Consider the following 20016-nt stretch of genomic DNA (forward strand, 5'->3'; position numbering starts at 1 on the left):
GGACTTTTCGGTTGCCGTCATGCACATTAGCATGTGATGTGCAGCCTGGCCCTCAAAGGCACAGGGATGTTTGTCACCCAGCAGCCTGGACAGCATCTGCGCCATTAGCGGAATTGTGTGCAAAGATGTGAGCCCCCACTGTGCAGAACATATGCACTTGGCTTCATTGTGTGACAGCTTGCATGATTGAGCCACTGTTTGCCCACCACCACACACGCATACATACATACATGCAGCTCTGACTAAAACAGGCACAAAACTTAATTTTAGGACACAAGCTTACAGCAGCAAATAAGTGGGGTTCACTTTAGGAGGTAATAATCTGCAGATATTCATCATGCCCCCCTTATTGCCAGTCCCTCCTGGCATCATCATTTCAAACCCCTTTGAAATCCACCCAGCCCTCCCTAGCCCTGTGATTGCAGTGCTGACCTGATAGAGACCCGCAGGTCTGGATCAGAGGAAAGGCCTGGCTGGGGGAAGGCACAGCCAAAGCACCTGGCTGAGCTTTAGCCTCGCCTCTTCCCCTTTCCCAGCACTCCGCTTCTAATGGGTTTCTAAAAGCTCTGGCGGAGCATCCCTTTGGTGCCTTCTTAACCCCTTGCTAATTTTCGTTTGTGGCGCTTTCCATAACGAACGGCTCGCAATCATATGGTCTAATGTTGTTCTGGAAGAAGGACCTAATTAAAAAGGGAAATGAGGATGACATTGTAAAATGTTCAATTAAGTTTATCTCATTACGGTGAATATTAGAGAGGAGCCGGGCCTTTTCATATTTTATACCAATTTTTCCTCTCTCTGAGCTTGCATTTAAAGAGCAGGGGTTTAATTGCAACCTGTTCCTTAGAATGAGGAGGGGCGAAGGGAGAGAAGAAGGGGGAGAGATATTTTGTTAAACATGCACCTTATTAATGTTCACGGCTGCTAGTTTGACTAATGGGAAATTCCAGTCCTGTTAGCACAGCGTGGTTCCCTTCTGAAAGCTTTAATGATGCAAGCAGAACAATAGCAGTTGATGCCTTCCTCTGTTTCATCTGCCTTGCCTTTCCACCTCACCTGCAGCTGACCTCTGTGGGTGCATAAGCTGAGGTTTGGAGCAAGACCAGAACCTTTTAACCCCTTCTTGCTTTGCTCTCCATGACCTTTGACCATCAACTGGTGGATTGAGACCCCCTGCCAGGCTGTAGTTAAGAATGGGCTAATCTGTCCATTTCTTTTTCTCTCGGCTTCTCATTTTTCCAACTTAAATTCAGTTCGCCACATTTCTGGATCAGGATGAGTTTCTTGTGCCTACCTGGACCATGCCCTCAAATGCTCATAACTGGCTTCCATGATTCAATTCCCAGTAGTCTATTTCCACCAGACGCCTTTGGGGCTGGGTGATCAGCACTCATTTCAAACTGTTTCTCCTTCACAGATGTGACAATAGTGGACCAGGAGAGTCACAGGCTGCCTAGCAGCAGGAAACTTGGCAATAGCAATAATTGCCCAGAGGTGCTTCTGCCAGCAGGGCCGTCTTTAGCAGATGTGGCACCAGGGTGCAAATATCCACCCAGTGCCCCCAAATTACCATGGATAGTGGGGGGAGCTGTGGACTGCCAGCCATTGGGGGGCGCAATTCTCCCCCATGCTGCTGTGGAAGAGCAATCCCCGCAGAGGCTTGGGAGGGAAGCTGTGCCCTGCCAAACATTTGGCTGGCAGGTATGCAGCTTTCCTCCCAAGCCTCTGCGGGAGGAGAGTGATCCCTGCAGAGGCTTAGGAGGGAAGCTGCACCCCGCCAGCCATATGGCTGGCAGGTGCGCAGCTTCCCTCCCAAGCCTGTGTGGGGATCGCTCTCCTCCTGCAGAGGCTTGGGAGGCAAGCTGCACGCCCGCCAGTCATATGGTTGGTGGGGCACAGCTGGCGGGCGTGCAGGGAAAGGGGAGGCCACCGGCAAAGCCGCGCAGCTCCCCCACTCGCTGGGGTGCCCCTGAGAGGCTGGCGCCCTGGCACGACGCACCACTAAGCCCTATGGGAAAGATGGCTCTGTCTGCCAGTAATATAGACCACCAAAGAAAATACCCTGTGTTGCAAAACAGAACACTCTGAACAACAACAAGCAACATGGCGGCTAATAATATACTGACAATATTTTTATAACACTATACTGTTTCAAAATCCATAAATAGAAGACATATAATATGTGCATGGAGTCACAAATTAGTAAGAATCAAATAAATATTCCATGAATCGGAATGGTAGGAGTGGTAAGTCACTGTCAAAGATCACTGAAATGGAGGCAAAATGCCTTTCCAACATAGTCCAGGCAGTCAAAGAGCATCAATAGAACCTTCACAATGAGTTGGGATGGCTTGGAATCTCATCTTCATAGCAACCATGTAAGCACACATGGCCCTGTAATCAAGAGCAACAGCTTCTGCCACATTTTCAATCAATATACCTAAGAGAGCATTCAAGGCCCAGTGGTGGAAGAGTTGCCTGCTGTTTTACTGGTTCTGCTCCTGTACCTTGCCTAACAGCCTGAGGATGAAACAGCAAAGAGTTTCCCACTTTAAATTTCTGATAACTATCTGCATGCCAAGCTGTTTTAAAGGCACATGAACCAGGCAAGGCAGGGGGTGGAAAGTTGGCAACCGTACATAGTGCCACCTTTTTTATCCAAATTGCCAGAGGGTAACGGAGTGGGATCTAAAATATTGGCGCACTCAGAAATTGGATAAAGAAATAACGGGTTGTTCACAGAGACATCAAAGTACATGCCAGAACATTTGGATAAACAGAGTTGTTGTGTATGAGAGAGAGAGAGAGAGAGAGAGAGAGAGAGAGAGAGAGGTGTTCTTCTACTTAGCAGTGTTTACCAAGCAAAATGCATCCCACCAGCCATTACTGGTGCTTCTAAAAATATTATGTTAGTGCTTGAAATTTACTAAGTGCTGCTCACAGATTAAAAACAAGAAAATTTCTGCCTGCAAACCTACAATCTGAAAAGCATTGTATAAAAAGAAAAGAAAACATACTGAAGAAGGAAGCAGAAAAACTCATGAGCCAGTCTTACAAACACAGAGTTCCTAGCAGCCTGCTTTCCTCTCCAATGATTTTGCACCAGCAACAGGAGGAGGAGGTTTGTGAAACTCTTGATAAGGATGACATGTTTGATTGATGGGTTGCTGTCAGCCTGGCAGGTCACAAGTTAGGCAGGGCCTTCTTCCTAAAGACAGAGGCACTGGGGTTCAGGCTGGCCTGCAAGTTGCAACCTCAAACTGAGAAACTGTTCCCTTCTAATCCCAGATGCCTGGAACTTGACGCTGAGTGCAGGGTTCTGCAGCAAAGGCATTCTGTACATGAAAAGAAGGCTCCTCTTCATATTGTCATCTCACACTATGACATGTATGACTTCACGGCCAAGGAGAGTGGCCACTCACACACTGCCAAAAACAAGGACAAAGGGAAACATGAATTTTCATAAAAAATGTGTGTGTGCCTGCGTATGTGTTTAGAAACAAATTTAGAAATAATTGCCATAATGTAAACAGCAGTGAAGAATGTAACCAGGTGCCCTCTGTGCCCAGCCAAGTCAATCTGCTGCCCACGGGCTTAGGAACTGCAAGAAGGATATCTTGATGACTGGGCAAATGATATGAAATGATAAGCCATGTTAGAAATCAACAATTGTAGTAAAATAATAGACATTGGCAAATTCATTTTGTTTTATTATAAGGGCTTTAGCACCTTTGTGCACAGCAGACATATTTGCCCCATTGCCGTATCCTTGGCCTCAGGCATTTTTAATATTTGTTCTGTCTTGTTTTAATTTGTTCATGATTTCGTCCGCTAAAGTGCTTCTTGTTTTCTGTTTTGTTTCAATAAACTATACAAAACTTTCCTCACTCAAAATGTTTCCAGTATCAGAATGGACCTGCCTGATAATCTGGCACATTTGCCTACAGTGAGAAACATGTGGAGTACAATCAAATGGTAAGGAATAATACTTTGCCTTTTTTATCCTAGAAATTACCTCAATACGAATGTTTTCCTCCAATAATTCAAGGAATTCCTTATATATGTTATGTGATTAATAGTTTACAGTCCTCTTTTTATGACTTCACTAATGGCTGTTGACTTCATTATCATAATGGCTAATCAATTCAATGAGATTTAGAAAAATTCCTGTGCTAGGACCGCTAGCAGTTGCTGTAGTGCCTTGAAGAACAAAATTAATTTTTTGCACAAGGCAGGTTAATATCCAACATAACCTTCAAAATATGTTGCCATTTCTCTTTGTGTCTGAATTGCTTTTTGTAGAGAATCATCCCTAAGTCCACCATTTTTAAGCTATTCCATTTTAATTATGCATCACATTCCAATGTGTTTCTATGACCAACAATTATAAATAATGTTATTCAAATGCTCCCAATCACTGAAACGCTTCCATTTACTGCAAATATTTGAATAGGTTTCAGGTGTGTTTGCCACAAACAAAAACACAAGGAATGCAAAATAATATCTTAGACCTTTTTCAGATATACCAGCTTCTTACAGTCAACTGCTTTGCTGTTAGAAATTTTTTTTTGGGGGGGGGGGGAATACTAGGAACACTGTGTTTGAAAGACTTCAAAAGAGGATGAGACAAATTCATGGGCAATAAATGGTTACTAACCATGAAGGCTGGGACGCAGGTGGCGCTGTGGGTTAAAGCCTCAGCGCCTAGGGCTTGCCGATCGAAAGGTCGGCGGTTCGAATCCCTGCGGCGGGGTGCGCTCCCGCTGCTCGGTCCCAGCGCCTGCCAACCTAGCAGTTCGAAAGCACCTCCGGGTGCAAGTAGATAAATAGGGACCGCTTACCAGCGGGAAGGTAAACGGCGTTTCCGTGTGCGGCTCTGGCTCGCCAGAGCAGCGATGTCACGCTGGCCACGTGACCCGGAAGTGTCTCCGGACAGCGCTGGCCCCTGGCCTCTTAAGTGAGATGGGCGCACAACCCCAGAGTCTGTCAAGACTGGCCCGTACGGGCAGGGGTACCTTTACCTTTACTAACCATGAAGGCTATCTTCTCCCTCCACTGTCGGAGGCAGTGTGCTTCCGAATATTAATTGCTGGAAATCCCAAATGGGGACAGTATTGTTGCCCTCAAGTCCTACTTGTGGGCTTTCTATTAGGATTTGGTTGGTCACCACCAGATGGACTAGATGAGCCTTTGACCTGATCCAGCGACAGTTGGCTTCTCATATTCCACTGCAACTTTCTTGATAAGTAGAGTTCAGCTAGTTAATTCTATGTTTTTTATTTTCCTTTTAGAAAACAATTCCCCAAATGTCTCTGGACCCCTAAAGACTGGTGGTGTTTTGTGGGTTTATTTTGCTGGTTTGGGGGGGGGGTACATTCACAACCTGTTTGCAAGCATGTCAGAGGCATCTGGCTAGCTACACTTCTGGACTAGAGGGATCATTGGAGTCTTTGGTTTTTGAGTAGAAATTTGGATTCTGGCCCAATTCAGGTTGGGATTTCCCTGAAAGTCATCCATGTGGCTACCCTCCACACCCAGTATTCAGTGAAAATGATGAATGCACAGGGTGAGGTTTTAATTCATTTTAAAAGGAAAACAAAAATTGCATGGTGAGAAAGCACTGGCTGCAACAGTTGGCTGAGCAAACGACACAAAATCCTTTGTGTAAACACTTTTCTTCCCCCATTTTTCCTCTTCTTTCCTGGTTACTACTGTAAATTAGAGCCTGTGTGAAGAAAACAACATCTGTTGGTCTCCTCAGATATGCGGCTTGTAGGAATGGAAAGGGGGGAACACCAAACACCCATGTTGCTCCTATTTCTCCTAAGGACTTTTTTCATTGCTCAAGTTCTTGGATGCCCTGTGCCCTATTACTCCATACTCCACTCCATCTTTGACAGCCATGAAAGTTCTCCTTCACCTCACAGTTGTTTGAGGCCTAGTTAGGGGAGTGGGCTGAGGAGAAGAAGAGGGAGTTTCTATTTCTGGCAGTTCTCCCAGTCTCCCCTCATTATCTGTGGTGCTTAAAGAGCCCCCAAAGCCATTGCGCTTTTTATTACTTGTAAAATGTGGGATATAAAATCTAAATACCATTTAAAACAGGAGACTTTACTGACAGGATAAAAATTTATGAGGAGTCACACACATAAAATGTGACGCTAGCTGTAGTGGTGGCACACACACATTCAGGGTTCTTGACCTCCCTCAGATATTAATTATCTTCTTTCTCTCCACCCCTTAAACTTGTCATTTTAGCCAAACTAATTGCTGGAGAAGGTTGTCGGTCATATGGAGAAGGTCAGATTTGACCCAAAAACAAGAATGTGTGATTTCTAGTGCCTATGATGTCAATGGTCAATGAATCTGAGCTCAGAAATTTCTCCTCAGTGACTGTTGCTATGAAATATTCACTAGATATTTATATATTTTGACAAATATGAACCAAATATGAAATTTTGGTGTGGCATTTGATATTCAGTTCTGGTATTTGATAGTACACTATTTGAAAAAAAAAATTAATAGTGGTAGTCTTTATATAACTGGTAATATTACAGAGCAACATGGCAGGTTCTTCTCCAAGAAGTTCCCAAGCCAAGTTTTGAAAGTAGAGGTGAAGAAGGGAAAAGGCACATGGCGGAAAATGTGCAAATACTGTTACAATCCAGCCTTTGCCAACTTTGGCATACAGCTTTGGGCTGGCAAGGGCTGATGGGAGTTATACTCCAAAACATCTGGAGGGCACCAGGTTAGCAAAGGCCGAATTTCACAAATTCAGGCTTTAAACACACTCAGGTTAATTTTCCATAAAGGTTGAGAATGAGCTGCATTTGTTTATTTCACTTATACTATAAATCTTACGACACTTCTAAACAGCTTTTGTTATAAAGCAACACTCAAAATAATAAATGGACTTTTCCAGACTGATAAAAAAAGACTGATATAACAGCAGTAAAAAAGGCGTAAACAACATTAAAGGCAGGAATTAAAATAAAAGCACATGGAAATAAATCGTTTGTTTATGCATATTTCAAAATGTGCCTCAGCTTCCTTCAGGCAAAACTTGATAGCAACTCTGGGATGTTGCAGGTGGCTGTTGCCCTCTTGTTTTGCTTGGGGAATTACCAGAGTCATCTGACTGGTCACCTTGGAAACATAATGCTGGGCTGGGCCTGATCCAGCTTCAGGGCTTTTATTTCAAATCCCACTACGAACAGCCCTGGTCTTCTCTACTCTTGGCGCTTCCCTTGAAATCCCTTGGACATTCTCACCAAATTTCGTTTCATGTTTTTGCTCTAGGCAAAATTCAGTGTCATGCTCCAGCACAATCAAACAAATAGGCTAAGGGCCGCCAACTGCCTTTTGAATAATATTAGCTTAAAAGAACTGCATTTTAGGAGGTGGTAAAGTGCAGCTCAAATTCCCCACTGGGTAAAAATGTGAACATCTCATCTTCAGAATTGAAAAACAGAATGATAATTGCCTAAATGCTGCCAATCTTGGGGGTCTGCTAGCTGAACTTTCGCATTTCAGTGAGTGCTTGTATTATGAATGTTACTTGGATGACTGAAATGTTAATGCGTTAAAATGGTTTATCGGAGAGAGTTAGTATTAAAGAGCAAACTTAATTTCAGTATGATCAGAGGCTCCAGAGTGGTGTCCCTAAACTGTTTAAAGGCTTTCATTTAAAAAGTGATTTATGATATAAAACTTAGTTTTATGGGTTATTTTTAATCTGGGCTTCTTAAAATGCTTGAAAGTCAACTGTTGCCTTCCAAAGGCATTGACGTTTACATTTGCCCTGCCAATAATCGAAATTAAAAACAGTAGGAGGAGATGCAAAACAGAAAAAATAATGAAAAAAGTAATAATCATAATATAATAGTAATAAAGTACCGTACATAGGATAATAATTCATTTTGTGTGCGCACCTTTTATATTTGTTTATATTAACAGAATATTCCAACAGTATAAGAGTAAGTGCAAAATATTGTCTGAAGCTCAACATCAAAAAAACGAAGATCATGGCCACTGTGCCCATCACCTCCTGGCAAATAGAAGGGGAAGAAATGGAGGCAGTGAGAGATTTTACTTTCTTGGGTTCCATGATCACTGCAGATGGTGACAGTAGTCAGGAAATTAAAAGACGCCTGCTCCTTGGGAGAAAGGCGATGGCAAACATAGACAGTATCTTAAAAAGCAGAGACATCACCTTGCCCACAAAGGTCCGTATAGTTAAAGCCATGGTTTTCCCAGTAGTGATGTATGGAAGTGAGAGCTGGACCATAAAGAAGGCTGATCGCCGAAGAATTGATGCCTTTGAATTATGGTGCTGGAGGAGACTCTTGAAAGTCTCACGGACTGCAAGAAGATCAAGCATATCCATTCTTCTGGAAATCAGCCCTGAGTGCTCACTGGAAGGACAGATCCTGAAGCTAAGACTCCAGTACTTTGGCCACCTCATGAGAAGAGAAGATTCCCTGGAAAAGACCCTGATGTTGGGAAAAATGGAGGGCACAAGGAGAAGGGGACAACAGAGGACGAGATGGTTGGACGGTGTTCTCGAAGCTACAAACATGAGTCTGACCAAACTGTGGGAGGCAGTGGAAGACAGGAGTGCCTGGCGTGCTCTGGTCCATGGGGTCACGAAGAGTCAGACACGACTAAACGACTAAACAACAACAATAAGAGAAATCAGTTTAGGATCACATCTAATAAAATGTGTGATTCTTTTCTCCATTTACTTTCAACTTCTCCCCCCAAAGTGCTGGTGCGACACTAGGATATCCGAATCATATTCAGATATGAAAGTGTTTATCTGAGCATTTTTTTAAAAGAAAGAAAATAAATGAAAAGCAGTAAGAGGTGCACATATGAAGAAAAACCATAGTTCCAACAACATAAAAGTGCTACTTTGAAGCTACTCTTAGAAATAGTAACAGGGATCTGGAGTGTGAATGCTGCATGAAACACAAAGATGCACATGTCTTCAAAACTATCTCTGGATTGTTTTCACTGCCCATATTCCTGTTACAATGAGACCCCTTTCACCTTGAGGATCGTCTGCCTTGAAGCAGCATCACCTCCGACTGCACTTGAGAGTCCAGCCTGAGGCTTCAAGCTGTCACAATGAGGCAGGGTTAAGGCGGCGATGTTCTAGAGAAGTCAGTCCACTGACAGGCAGTTGTGGCCTTGCAGACGCATCATATCAGTACTGGAGCTGCTTGACAGATGAGTCCTGTGGTGGTGGCGGCTGACTGTTGGCAAATGGGTGACAGATGGACTTGTCAGTGTCAAGGTATCACCTGCTTCTTGTGAGGGATATATATGGCTGCTAGGCTAGGAAAACAAGCAGGTATCCCCACATCCTACAGACAACAACACACAGAGGCATCTATCCCTGACAAATCAAGAGGATGAGGTGGTGGAGGAGGATCATTTTATACAGAGGAAATCATTTTCCATTGTGCTAGCAGCTAGTTTATAATCCAGTAGAAAGATAGATTATGAATCCAGCAGAGGCTAGCTATCAGCTCTGTTCTAGCACCGGACATCATCAGACTGGACATCATCATTTGGGAAGAGTAATGGAGGAAGATTATACTATGGTCAGTCACCACAGAGGGAGAAATATCTCTCGCAGTACTGGAACTCAGGCTCACCCAATGAAACTGACCAGCAGTGGGCTAATTCAGGACCAAGGAAATACATCACACAATGCGTAATTGGTTTATGGGGTTCACTGACACAAGGTGTGGTGCTGGTGGTGGCCATTAGTTCTGGTGACTTTAAAAAAGGACTGGAGAAATTCATGGAGCAGAAAAGGTCTGTCAGCATCCCCAACAGACCCTCTGTTTGTGACCCCTGCTCTTCAGCACCCACATTTACATGGCAAGGAGACCGTGGAAGACTCACAGGAAACAGAGAGGCTTTGGTTTAGGCCTCCATTGGACCTAAGAGGACAGTGTCCTGGGCTGCTAGAAACCATGAGCAATATACCACACAATGAGATTGTCTACACTGACTGAAAGTGGTTCTCTGGGACTTCAGGCAAAAGGCTCTCCCAGGCTTACCTGGCGCTGCTGGGGATTGAACCTGGGACCACCTGCAAGCAAGGCAGATGTTCCACAGTTGTGTCTTCTTGGCTGTGTTTTCTGAGCACAATTCCAAAAATTGGGCGCTGACACATCCCTCCTACATCAGTGGACACAAAATGGGGTTTGATGGCTGCTGACTCCACTCTTCACACTTTCCTGACAGTTGCAATGGGGAAATCTCATGGAAGGTCAATCTGAGAGGCCTACAGGGTCACGGATGATAATAGTGGGGATTCATGAAGGGGGCTGGAGCAGCAGCAGTGATCTCACAGTGGTGGCAGCATTGCATTCACAGGGATGGGGCACAGTGAGGTGCACTCCCCACTGCAACACTGAGAAGTTGTGGCAATGTTGGGGATGTTGAGACCACCAATCCAGAGATCCCCTGACCTTCCCAGAGAATGCAGGACCACAGCTAATGGATAACAGTGACCTGCTGGAAAATGTAGTTTTCTAGGGCACCTAAATCCTTACCAGCACCACCACCAGCACCCCAGAGTCTTGTCCCTGATATACTCCTGAACCCAGGATAGGGATAGGAAATTTCAGGAATGTGTAATTTTTAGGATGCTTGAACTAAATCCCCCGAGTGTGGAGGGTGCTGTCACTGCAAGACTCAAGGCACTAAGGAGGAGAGGGATGGATCAATTTAAATTCTGAGACAATAACTCTGGGAGTTACATGCCACTCAATCAGAAATGCGGTCAAGCACTGTGAGTCTGAAAAGAACATATTCTGAGTTGGCCAAGTTCAAGTCTGAGGTGGTGATTGTGAATTTCAGCAACATCAATACAGGTAAATGCCCCCAGAAGAAAATATTTTTACCTATTGAAAACTAGGTGAGGCCGCGGACCCTGCCTGCACAACGTTTAGTATTTATGTGGACAGAATATTTCTTTCTGGAGGAGCATTCAGCCTTGTGAGCAAACTGAAGTCGCGCAGTTCAAACACAGGGTGGCCATGTCAGTGAAAGCTTGGGCTACATCCCCCCACTCACATGGTTTCTGGCAGCCTTGAGTACTGTGCCTGTGCCATTAAGGCAGGGGTGGAGAACCTCAAACCCAGGGGCTGTATGTAGTGCCGCTCCAAGACTCTCTACTTTGACCTTGGAAACCTTTCTCAGGCTACACTGTTTCCCCTCAAGTTCCACACCTGCTTTTGCACAGCTGGAATATTTCTTACAAACCATGGTGCTGTTTGGGTCACATCCATCTTGGATGGATGGATTTCTTACACCTTTCTTACGTGTCATTCCCATGCCTTCCTGCTTTAAGGCCTAATTGAAACTCCCCATAGGATTCTTCCACATCCCTGCTGCCATGCATTGGAAATGGGTGGGAAAATGGAACCAAGGGCAGGGCAGCAATGGGGAGGACACTCAAGAATCGCAACAGGTGGAGCCTATTACAAGTTGAGCCCAAACATCAGGGGAGTTGGTAATGGGCTTGTGGTGAAGAGGAGCTGAACCAGGGAAGTTAAGTTTCTGCCACACTTCAACCATGTCATGACAACTCTCATCATCAGGCAAACAGAATTGGCAGGTTTTTATTGTCATTTTTTAAAACTGTTGACTGGAAGCAAAAATGGGATGTGCTGTGATCCTTCTTTTAAATTCCCTTCAACTCTGTTTGAGGGAAAAAAGCCTATCTCCATTCTGGAAAAATAAAGCACAGCTAGAAAAGGAGGCATTCAGCAATCTTGGACCTCATCAAGGTACAGAAGTCATTGTGCAAAGTGTTTTGATCCCTAGAAGTACAGAGATCCATGTAACTATGGAGCCATCCATGTTGGGTCACGTTCATGTCATGGCTACCCTGTTTTGTGCATCCTGGAGAATGTCAACAAACACTACTATGTCCCTAGCTGTCATCTCCTTCTCAAGATCAAATTCCAAAACACGTTGTTCTCTGATGGCAGGGAACATGAATGAGTTTTCTCGCCAAAAGAAGTTAATTAAGGTGTTGCTGTTTGTACTCTACACGATAGAGTGCCTGAGAAGCAGTAATTATATAAAGTGGCTTTGCAGACCATTTGGAAACATGTAAATAATGCAGGAGGTCTTTCAAAATACCGTCACCCATAACAATAATAATACTAATGGTATGTAAAGAAACAAGCAGGCAATTTGAAATGGAAATGTTGAAGGAAACTCTGTGTCCACAAACTTCCTACAATCAGACATAATATATTTTTGGCCTTGCCGTGGCATTTTTGAAATGCAAGAACAATCTGTCCCGAGGCATATGGTACTAGAAGAAACATGATATTGTTGCAGGCCACCCCAATCTCTGAGAGGTCTGAGATTCTAGGGGTTCCAGGCACTCACCCAGGGAAGCCCATGGTGAGATACAAAGTGTGTCTCTGCACAGAAGTGCAATATGCGAACTCTAGATGCAAATACACAAATACACACACATTGATATCATTGTTGGCATCCATCTGTCTCAAGACAATGGAGTGCACCTCTGGGGGTGAAGTCAAACCACTGGAGAATGACAGCAACTGCTGTGACTGCAGAGACTGATAACTCATAACTACTGCCTCCGGCATTGTTTTTGCTGCATTAGCAGCACCAAAGCAACCTCTCTGGGGCGCAAGCCTGGGCAATGTGTATGGAGGTCCTGGGCTGCCCAGATGACAAAACCTCCTCTCGGCATCACTGATGTGGTCCAAAGAAAAGCAGACCAAAGCATTTGGCACCAGCTCAGCCGCAGGAGATGCTGGAAGGAGGCATACAAGACACCATGCAACTATCTTAAGGACTCCACTCCAGATTTGTATAGTGTTTATTACCTGGACTTTTCTTCTCCTGAAGATGTGCCACAAGGCAGTGGGTATGGCTTTTTCCTTGGGATTTACTCCCAAAGCCTTTAACATGAATGAATATAGCCACAGCAGAGGTTTAGGTTCAGAGTTTTCCTTCTCCTAGATGGGCTACCTTCCCAGGTTGATGTGCCCCATCTGGCCCTCACTTCCCTCTACAACTATGCCAGAAGGAACATGGCGTGTCCCCCACCAGAGGTACTACCCCTCCATTAACACTCCATAAATCCCATGCACATCATACCGTGAGCATTTTTACTGTGTATTTTAATGTTGAGGGGGAAATTGATCAGCAACACAGCTGGCAAAGTTACAGGTATTTTGCTCCTCACGATTACATTCAGTTCTAATGGCAGGACTTAATGTGTGCATCAAAACATGAAGTTTTAATTAAAATAGAGTGCCTCTGAGCATTTACAGAGAACCATTTCATGGAGAACCTCAGGGAAACCAAGTTTGTTGTTTTTTACCAGCTTCCTACCTTTGTACTTTCAGATGTTTTCCTCTTCAAATAAAACAGCATATTTAAAAGGTAGTAATTACTTTGCAGTTACTCAGAACGCTTCTTTGTAATTTCCTTACTGTTGTCTTCTAGGCATTTGGAGGTACCTCAGTTTCTCCTATAAAATGAAAGCATCTGTTTATCAGAATGTATTTTTAAAAGAATAGGGAAGTGTAGAACATTCAAATCTGGTGGTCAAATTAACTCGGAATTTTACAAGAAAGGAAAATGGCTCCCTATGCCATGGGCAGACTAGATTCATACTTGGGTTAATTACAAGGTTCTAAATGTAAATGTCCATTTTATAACCATAACTTAGGGCATAGAGGTACGCAGCCAACCTACTTTTCTCTCAGGAAAATGCTGACAGATAATAAAAAAGAAGAAACAAAAAATGTACCCTGTAATAGCAGAATCTCTTGAGAGCCGTCCCACTCTTGGGGGGGGGATTTGGCGGGGGAATTGAGCCACAAAGACAGCAAGGGACAGGTTTTTAAAAAGCCAGTCAGAGAAGATATGGTTTTTCTAAGATTATCTTTTTCTGTCCTACATGATAACAAATGCTGATTTTAATCACTCTAAATACTGAGGTGTTAGTTAATGAAGAAAGTCAGGATTTTAAATGTCACCCTGAGACTAGTCTGGCCAAAAAATAACTCCGTCGCTAGATACATTCCAGCCTGCCAAACTGACCCAGTCAGGTGAGAAACAAGAGCTAGTAGCCACCAGCCATCAATGCTCATGTAAGCATATCTCTTTAACTGGAGAAAAGCCTAGAGGATATGCCTACCCCTTGCTTGACAGCTATAAAAAATACTATCCCTCTGTGTTTTGTTTGTTGGGATCTCTTAAGTGCTGAACCAAAAAGCCTTTGGCGGCGGGGGGGGGGGAGCATTGAGGCCAGGAAACTGGAACAGAACATCCTGATGCTGCTTCAGATGGAGCTGTGTACGCAGAGCAAACAGCCTGGAGCAGGAGGCTGGGCAGAGCAACTACTGTACGACAAGCACCCGTGAAATCCACTCTGGGGATTTCCAAGTTCCATCACCAGCTCCACATGTTCCAAGCCGACATGGAGATCAGGGTTTTCAATGAATGTTTGATGTGTTGTGTGTGAAATAAATACCTTTGATCCACAAGAAGCTACAAAAGCAAATTACACACCGAAAATCGCATTAACAAAGAGAGCAACATAATCTGGCCTTGCCCTCTCACAGGTGGGTGCTGAGCCGTCCCATTTGTCAGCATCTGTAAGCTGTCCACATCAGCTCAGGTCCCCCCTCACCACTTCTGCCCCCGTGCAATATGAAGTGTGGGTGGGTATCCACAAGGCAAGACACAGTGGTAACAGCAAGAACCTTTATTGCACTAACAGAACTGGACAGCAGGGGCAAAGCAACTGCTTATATACATTGCTGAAGGCCTGGGCCACTCCCACTCCCAACGTGATTGGCTGCCTAAACTTCCAAGCTGCGAATCGTAAGGGCCAATGGCAGAGGCCCAAATCCTGAAATGGTCTGTGATTTGGATATCATGTATCAAATCAGAACACTGGGCTCAGAATCCTTAGTCCAGACTCAAGCTCAGGCAAACACAGACCACTGAATACATAACACAATACACTCCCACCTACCACCATTCCACTGGTGGCCCTGATGCCCAGTCCCACACACATTCAACTAGCCAGTGGGGTGCCTGCAGGCGCACAAGTACCCACAGAGGCCTTCTCCAGCACCTGCAGCAGCACTTTGTCCCACAATCCTCTCTACCTGCTATGTAGGCTGAGATATGTGCTTGGTTTCAGTGTGTGTGTGTGTGTGTATTGTGTCCACAACAGCTTCTCCGGTTTGCAAATGGGCCCAAAACCATTTGCCACTGGAAAATTGGACCATTGTGAAAATTGGACATGTAACAATTTGGGGAGGCAATTTGGGGAGGCCGGAGACAGTGCCATTTTCTTTCTAGGGGAAAAGGTGCTGGAACTCACCGCCTCAGTCGCCAACCCAGACGATGGGACCACCCTCTTGAAACCAAAATCACGGTAAGCTCACTGCTCACCACTCGCCCCCACCCACCCACTTAGGCCACTTCAGCTACCATCCTGTGCACCTCACCAGTCAGGGACTTCCTTTGCTTGCTGAGAAACTTCATGGACAAAGCAGTGCAAAAAAAAAAAGGTGCTGGAACTGTGCTCTGGGATGTTCTGGCAGAAAAAGGCCCTATCCGCAGAGACCAGGGTTTAAATCCCCACTCAGCCATGAAGCTCACTGGGCTACCTTGGGCCACTTACTCTCAGCCTAATCTACGTGCAGGGTCATTATGCGGGTAAAATGAGGATGTTGATAACACCTTAAGCTCCTTGGAGAAGAGGTGGGACACCATGAAGTAGTCGCTTTTTGTTAGGCCTGTGGAAGAAAAGGAATAATGTACAGATTAAGAGGTGCTTGCTCAAAGGCCTTTTGGAGACCCAGTTATCACGTTCTACCATCCCTAAATGAGACAGGTAGAATGTGTTCCACCAGGCCTCCCTATCTCATCAGCCTCCCACCAGCTCCATTTAATCCTTTTCTTTCATGTGAGAAAAAGACCTTTTGTTTATGGGTATCTTTTATTGTTTCTCCCAATGATCTTGATTTCTCACATCCAGTATTCATAGGCATTTGGGAAAGAGAAGGCAGATTAGTCCCTGTTAAATTGAAACCAGTTATGATGGCATAAAGTTGCAAACACCCATGTAGAGTCATCTGTTGCTTTTAATTGGATCCCTGCACTGTTATATTCCCTTAGTTAACATCTCTGGTGGTTCTGGCTCTGCTCTGAGAGAGTCAGAAACAGCCATTTCTCTTTAAGCCAAGCATAGTTTTATTTGGGAACTGACAGCTCCGTTCTGAAAATCTGTGGTCTTAATTTGGGGCTTTAATTAAAATGTAATTGGACTTTCCTGCCACCACTGTAGGGGGGACCCTCATGCTCACTTTACTGTCCCCAAGGCAAGGTACAAGAGGCAGAGGTAGCAGCAGACTGGGGAACTGTAGAAATGGGTAAAAACTCAGGTGGGAAAAACATTAGTTCTGAAGAGGAATGTCAGGCAATGATGATGACAACACAAAAGGAAGTGGAAATTGTTGCAGTCCTCATGTTCGTCTATAGTTAGAATTGGAAATCAGTCAAGAGAATACTTCTGTCATTCACTCATATTTTTAAATCTGCAAACAACATGTTGTTGTTGTTGTTGTTATAGGTTCCTTTATATTGAAATGAACATAAGCTATATAAATGGATAAATGACATGTTAATTTGCAACCAGCAATATGAATAATATAGTGTTTGAAAGAAACCAAACTGCAGCAGAATGGAAACAGCACTTATTGTGATGATGTGATAGGAATTTTATGGTCTTAGATATATGGCAATGTTCATAACCGCACATACATAGATCAACACAGGAAGGCCAACCTGGAACCATTTTGATTCCTAAACTGAGCAAATGTTTTCTCTGCAAGGTCAAACTGGAAAAGTCCCCCCATTGTCTCTTTCCTCACAAATCCTGTCTTAAGGACACATTTAAGATATGAATAAGGTGTGAGCCTGTGACCTGGCCCAGGAAATAAGTATTTTACCACTACAAAAGAATGACCAGGCTCCCCAGGAAATCCAATCAAGTAACCTGCTAGACAGGAGATAAACAACAACAGGAGAAAAACAATATTAAAATTTCTGTGATGTAGGTGGGATGTATCTGAGGGGTGGTCTTAGGTTATACCCCTTCTGTGATGTATGCATAATGTTTCTGGGGGTGGTCTTGATCTAGAGGATGGGAATTTCAAAAGTCTTTATAAACCCTTGCACAGCATTTTTGTGGGTCCTCTTCCTCTCCTGCATGTGAGGGGAGTACCCTGTTGCAACAGATCAATAAAGATCAAGCTTACTAGCTGCTTTGCTTCTCAATATTCTCTGGTTGGCCTCTGTTATTTTCTCCTACCAATAGGGAACCTATGTAAGGACTCTATATGGGCTCTTGGATACCCCATAAGGGAAAATGGCATATTTTCTATTTACAACAATGAATACAGGTCAAGATGGAAATCACTCCCTTCTTCCATTCCTAGTTCTGAGGTAGCAAAGCTGGTCCAGTGGGCAACCCAACTTTACACGTATCCTTCAGCTCTCAGGAGAAGACTTGCTTTTCTCCTCCCAGAACTCACCTAAATATTTGTGGAGAAAGAAGTGCTTGGGCACTCTGAAAGATTAAGAAACTTCAGAATAATTGCCCCTGAATAAAGTCCATCCATTCCAGCTCACCTCCATCTGTATTCCTGAATCTAAAAGGTCCCCTGGGGGACTCTAAGCAAGATCCTTCAGTTACTTGTTGACACCTGGGCAGAATATCCCAAGGAGCTCACCAAGAAGGGGGCCTGCACAGCTGGAATAGAGTTTCCAAAGTCTAATGAATAGCTAAGGCATGATATTTCCCTTCAAGCTCTCTTACCCACAAGATCCAGCCCATTCCCCCAGTTCAGTGGTAGAGCATCTGCTTTGCATGCAGAAGGTCCCAGGCATTTCCAAATGGGGCTGAGAAAGACCCCTGGAGGAGTATTGCTGCCAGTCAGTGTGGAAAATGCTGAGGTGGATGGACCAATTGTCTGACTTAATGTAAAGCAGCTTCCTGCATTTCCTGGGGGGAAATGGCATCCCCCTTTGTACGTCAAACACAACAATGAAAATGGATAGCAATGAAGGGCCCAAGAAACTGAAAATGGAGCTGGATATATTTAAGTTTAGATATATTGTGCCATTCGTTTTAAATCAGCACCTCAGCGGTGGTTTATTGGGGTCAGAAGGGCAGACATTAAGTAATTCTATCACGCTTTTCAGTGCACAAATGGCTTACGGTTATGTCACACATCTTCAAAACAGGCCTGTGAGGTAGTCATTGAAAGTGACGGTGTTCACATCACCCATTCAGTTCACATTCCTGAAAGCTGAGATGCTCGGTTGAGCTGCCTGCAGCCACAGCAGGGGCTGAAGCCTGCACCAAGAGAGGACGGGAGGCATGCAAGCCTGCTGAGCCAGCTCCCCCCCACCTCAATCCTCACCGCAGCCATCAAGTGAGCATCCGTATTCCCTGGCTGTCTCCACTCCCAGCAGACCTTCAATCTTGGCTGGACCAACCACTTCTCTGTACTGGATAGTGCAGGAATGCAATTAGGTGTAGGGTGAACAATAAGGCTTTAGGCAGAGTCAAAACAAAACAAAATTCGGTTCTACTAAACGTTGCATAAGAAGAGCCTTGCTGCTGGATGAGACTTATCTAGTCAAGCATCCTTTTGTCACAGTGGCCAACCAGATGCACCTCTGAGAAGTCCACAAGTGGGACAAAAGTACCATAGCTCTCTCCCCACTTGTCGTTCTCAGCAACTGGGATTCAGAGGCATATTGCCTCTGACAGTGGTGGAGGAACATAGCCATCCTGGGGAGTAGCTATTGATGGCCTGTAGCCTCTACGCATTTGCCTAATCTCCCTGTCCAAGTTGGTGGCCATGATTGCATCCCATGGTAGCTAATTCCACATTTCAACTGCAAGTGCCTTGCTTTGTTTGCACAGAATCTTCCAACATTCAGCTTCGTGGAATGGCCCCAAGTTCTGGCATTAAGAGACAAAGAAGACAGCTTCTCTCTATCTGCCTTTTCCACACCATGCCATAATAAGGTTTGTATATAACAGCCATCTAAAGAGTTATTGTGATTATACTGTAGAGGGGAGGGGATACTTCTAAAAGCATTTGAAGCGTTAGGCGCAAGGGCAAACTAAAATAACAAGAAAGGGCATCATTCAAAACCTAGTCTGGACCATTTCCCTACCCAAGTCAATACTTAGCAGTAAAGCAGTTCCCACTGTCTCAATGTCCAGTTCCTGGAATCTAGATCCACTACAGCCTCCTCCTCCTCCCTCTCATTCATAACTCCACACACCCTCCAATCACCCACATTTCTTAGGGTTGGCACAAAGATAACCCTTCCAAAACAGTCCATGGTCATCACTGAGGAGAGCAACCACCCAGATAATTTCCATAAAAGTAGGAAATCTGCCTGGTTAAACTTCTCCAGTTGGTTTGACCTCTTTTTACAGCCCTCATGGTGCCTTTCCCAAGCCAGATAAATGAGGTGCCAGGTTTTGGGAAAGAGAGACAAGGCTCTGACAAGGTCCTAGAGCCCTCCTAACTTCTTTCCAAAGCTGGAAAAGTGCTAGCTAGGCTTTGAGGAAGGCGATGGAGGACTCTGGGACCATATCAGAGCCCTCATGCCTCCTTCCCAAAGCCAAGTACCTTGCTTACCCAGCTTTGGAAAGGCAGTGTGAGGGCTGCCAAAAAGTCATTGAGGGCCGCATGTGGCCCTTGGCTAGTATGTTGGACAGCCCTGGTCGCATACCCGCCAACATTTCTCCAATGAAAATAGGAACATTCTATTCTATATCAGGAAGCTTCTCTTGTGTTTGATCTCCCACACACATAAGACATCATATACTCATCTACATCGGTCACCTTGAGCCAATGATAACCTCTCTACCTCACCTACCTCACAGGGTTGTTGTAAAGA

At 44.6% G+C, this 20016-nt stretch overlaps 1 long non-coding RNA gene across 1 annotated transcript in view; it reads left to right on the top strand.

Moving 5' to 3' along the window:
* Positions 1-2243: 2243 nt before the first annotated feature.
* The window catches only part of LOC307221836, a 49733-nt gene continuing 31960 nt past the window's right edge, over positions 2244-20016 (top strand). The window contains exons 1-3 of the long non-coding RNA XR_013841559.1: positions 2244-2606; positions 3904-3975; positions 15385-15460. This is a non-coding gene — a long non-coding RNA (uncharacterized lncRNA). The remainder of the gene's footprint in view (positions 2607-3903; positions 3976-15384; positions 15461-20016) is intronic.

This window comes from Podarcis cretensis, assembly GCF_951804945.1.
Source record: "Podarcis cretensis genome assembly, chromosome: 8".
In the NCBI taxonomy this organism is placed as follows: domain Eukaryota; kingdom Metazoa; phylum Chordata; class Lepidosauria; order Squamata; family Lacertidae; genus Podarcis; species Podarcis cretensis.